This window comes from Triticum dicoccoides, chromosome 3A (assembly GCF_002162155.2).
Source record: "Triticum dicoccoides isolate Atlit2015 ecotype Zavitan chromosome 3A, WEW_v2.0, whole genome shotgun sequence".
Classification (NCBI taxonomy): domain Eukaryota; kingdom Viridiplantae; phylum Streptophyta; class Magnoliopsida; order Poales; family Poaceae; genus Triticum; species Triticum dicoccoides.
This window is the reverse complement of record NC_041384.1, coordinates 750994023-750998276: the sequence shown is the minus strand read 5'-3', so window position 1 is coordinate 750998276 and position 4254 is coordinate 750994023. Positions and strand designations below refer to the sequence as shown.

General features: G+C 41.7%; 1 long non-coding RNA gene across 1 annotated transcript in view; it reads right to left on the bottom strand.

Annotated features, from left to right (window-relative positions):
• LOC119273642 overlaps nt 1–2295 on the bottom strand; it is a 2742-nt gene extending 447 nt beyond the window's left edge. Inside the window, exons 1-4 of the long non-coding RNA XR_005134931.1 lie at nt 2051–2295; nt 1829–1979; nt 1046–1627; nt 513–606 (exon numbers count right to left, since the gene is read on the bottom strand). This is a non-coding gene — a long non-coding RNA (uncharacterized LOC119273642). The remainder of the gene's footprint in view (nt 1–512; nt 607–1045; nt 1628–1828; nt 1980–2050) is intronic.
• Nucleotides 2296–4254: the final 1959 nt, after the last annotated feature.

Genomic DNA, 4254 nt, shown 5'->3' with positions numbered 1-4254 from the left:
TACCAGAAACAGATGTCCTTCTCTATAGACAAAAGCTTCTGTACAAAACAGTACCCAGATTTAAGAAGCATGGAGGCTACTTTTTGAAAAGAAAAACATGAAGGAACAATCTTATTATAATTACTTCTCTTTGAAGTATTGTCATTAGTTAAAAAAATCAACAAAATAGCTTTTGCACCTTAGTATAGTATGAAAAATACTAGGGGCGCAAGGCCACGAGCTGGGAGATGACATTCGCCGGAGGCAATGGACAACTAAATTCAACATCAGACCACTTGTTGAGTGTTGTGTTCCTGGTCTCCATTCCAACATTTCAAAACAAATTAGTTTTCAAACGGGTACTCAAAATCATAACCGTCTTTATGTGTGATGGCTGGTTGACATACAACTAAAACAATATATTTTTAGCAGCTAGTTTAAAACTTGTACCAATTGATTAATTTCCAAGCACGAAACTAAAAGAACACACGGCAATCAATTCATGCACTTGGCAATTAAGCAAAAAATCATACCTCCACCCAGCAGCTCAAGGCCAACTCAACAAACACACAAAGCAATCTTAATTCTTTTGTCGCCCTCTTATCCTTTGCAAAGGCTATTTTCTGTCTGTGAAGATATGTATAAAGACAGTGCTCATTACATAATCTAATTAGAGATAAGTAGAGTGTAGGTGGTAATATTACATGTATTTCAACGGAAAACAGAACAAATGCTAATCACACCATGTATTCCGCTCAATCTTAGTGTAGTAAAGAATTCAGAATTTATGGAAACATATGGCTGTCTTCAAACTAATTTAACAAATTAAGGCAGCAATAAATGGTTGCAGTCCCTCAAATGTGGTAATAGCGGTTTCACCCAAGATGGTTCTGCGATGGGAGAACATAAATAAAATAATTGTTTTTCTACATACGGCTACTACAATCAGTAGATTACATGCATAACAAATGAGGACAGATTGATGATATGACGTGAGCACACAACTTTACCAAGCTTATCGGCATAACACTAAATTATTTGATTTTGTAACAGTAGGGAATGGTACCTCTTCATCTGGAGGAATAATGATACATTTTAATGCCACCAGGTGATAAACTCAACTTCTTGTTTGCAACCTCTCTGCTGTGCCAATGATATTCCTTGAACTTGCAATGTAACTGCCGAATAAGTCAAAAATACTAACGTAATGAAAGGTCAAAAGGTATGATAGACAAAAATCCCAAGGAACTATAAGGATAAGTACCATTAAGACTGAACCAACAAAGAAAACACAAGCACAAGACAGATCAAATGATCCTGAGCATACTAAATACAGAATGGCATTGTAATGTATAGGATAAAACATGGTAGAATATCACATCAATATAAGGAGCATCATTGCTGCCTAAGAGAAAGAAAAATATAAATTAAAGAGCTACCCTACTGAATATCACATTAACATAAAGGGCGACAAACAAACAGCTTCATTCTAACTGTATCTGGTCTTATCATGATAACATAATAAAGAAACAGAAACGAGCGAGTGATTATAAACCCTGTTTTGGAGCTTCACATCTAACTGTATCTGTACTTAAGCATGACAACCTGATGATATTAACAATGTCTTCCCCAGATTCAGTTTCTTGCCCTGCATCATAGTGGAGATGAGCTGGTCAATGTGCTTTCACGTACACAAGTTTAGAATAACACAAGTCAACATTTGGCACAAAAAACCCATCAATTATAGTTGTATGCAAGCATTAAAATAGTAGTATATGTCATTGCACTTCATAAATAGAAAAGCAAGAACCAAGAATAAAGATGCAAGACGGCAGGGGAGAAGGATTACCTATTTTTATTCTGGTGAGCTCCGTGGAGTGTTTATCCACCTGCTCCTGTTTGTACTCCCATGTTCATGGAGCAACGTCTCCCTTGGTCTATCACCAACTGGATGTGTCCCCCCAACTTGAGGCAGTCGTTGTCATCTTGGTGAGGCGGATCTGTGAGGGGAAGTGTTGGATCTGTAAGGGAGGCAGAGAGGAGAAGGAAGGGGCGAACAATCAGGCAATACCGTCGCTGCTTTCCCAGGTGGTGACGACTCAAGGACGGGGCGCTCGGGCGTGCTGTGAGGTGGACGCGCACAGGCGCCGACGAGGACACGGCTGGGTCGCTCCACCGGTGAGGACGAAGGGACAGTAGGCGAGCAGGTGGAGCGGCGGACTGGTACGACGAAGGCCGCGATCGATGCTGCTGGGGCAGTGTTGAGGGTTGGGTCGAAGACGGGGTAGCTGGAGTGCGGCGGCGGCGGAGTGGAGATGAGGGTTCTGATTTGGGGATCCAGGGTTTCCTTCCTATTTCGTTTTTGTACTGGGCCTATTCCTGTGAGCCCATAACTCACAGGAAAATTGGCGGAGCGCGCGTGGCTGAATTCCTTAGCGCGGGAAGGCCCATTTAGGTGGAGAAGTGGGCGCGAAAAGCTAAATTGTTTTCCTGTCGGCCTCAGCCCACAGGGGAATTTATTTTTCCTGTGTTCCAGTTGCGGGCCCGACAGGAAAATTACAGGGCCGACAGAAATATTCGCGTTTCTGGTAGTGTGTGTAGATGTTATATGCACGAGTAGAACACAAAGGAGTTGTGGACGTGGTTATATACATATTGGTTACCGTCACTAGTTGATTCTTGATTCAGCGGCATTGTTGGATGAAGCAGCCCAGACCGACATTACGCGTACGCTTACGCGAAACTGGTTCACCCGACGTGCTTCGCACATAGGTGGCTAGTGGGTGTCTGTTTCTCCAGCTTTAGTTGAATCGGATTCAACGAACAGGGTTCTTTCTGAAGATCAAAAATCAATCACTATACCGCGTTGTGGTCTTTGATGCGTAGGTAAGAACGGTTCTTGCTCGGCCCGTAGCAGCCACGTAAAACTTGCAACAACAAAGTAGAGGACGTCTAACTTGTTTTTGTAGGGCATGTTGTGATGTGATATGGTCAAGACTTGATGCTAAATTTTATTGTATGAGATGATCATGTTTTGTAACATAGTTATCGACAACTGGCAGGAGCCATATGCTTGTCGCTTTATTGTATGAAATGCAATCGCCATGTAATTGCTTTACTTTATCACTAAGCGGTAGCAATAGTTGTCGAGACGACAACGATGCTTCGTTGGAGATCAAGGTGTCAAGCCGGTGACGATGGTGATCATGACGGTGCTTTGGAGATGGAGATCAAAGGCACAAGATGATGATGACCATATCATATCACTTATATTGATTGCATGTGATGTTTATCCTTTTTGCATCTTATTTTGCTTAGTTCGACGGTAGCACTATAAGATGATCTCTCACTAAATTTCAAGGTATAAGTGTTCTCCCTAAGTATGCACCGTTGCTACAGTTCGTCGTGCCGAGACACCATGTGATGACCGGGTGTGATAAGCTCTACATTCACATACAGCGGGTGCAAGCCAGTTTTGCACACGCGGAATACTCGGGTTAAACTTGACGAGCGTAGCATATGCAGATATGGCCTCGGAACACTAGAGACCAAAAGGTCGAGCGTGAATCATATAGTAGATATGATCAACATAGTGATGTTCACCATTGAAAACTACTCCATCTCACGTGATGATCGAACATGGTTTAGTTGATATGGATCACGTGATCACTTAGATGATTAGAGAGATGTCTATCTAAGTGGGAGATCTTAAGTAATTTGATTAATTGAACTTTAATTTATCATGAACTTAGTACCTGATAGTATTTTGCATGTCTATGTTGTTGCAGATAGATGGGGCGTGCTGTTGTTCCGTTGAATTTTAATGCGTTCCTAGAGAAAGCTAAGTTGAAAGATGATGGTAGCAACTACACGGACTAGGTCCATAATTTGAGGATTATCCTCATTGCTGCACAGAAGAATTACGTCTTGGAAGCACCGCTAGGTGACAAACCCCCTACAGGAGCAACGCCAGATGTTGTGAACACCTATCAGAGCAAAGCTGATGACTACTCTATAGTTCAGTGTGCCATGCTTTACGTCTTAGAACCAGGACTTGAACGATGTTTTGAATGTCATGGAGCATATGAGATGTTCCATGAGTTGAAGTTAGTATTTCAAACAAATGCCTGGATTAAGAGATATGAAGTCTCTAATAAGTTCTACAGCTGCAAGATGGAGGAGAATAGTTCTGTCAGTGAACATATACTCAAAATGTCTGGGTACCATAACAACTTGACTCAATTGGGAGTTAATCTTCCTGATGATAGTGTCATT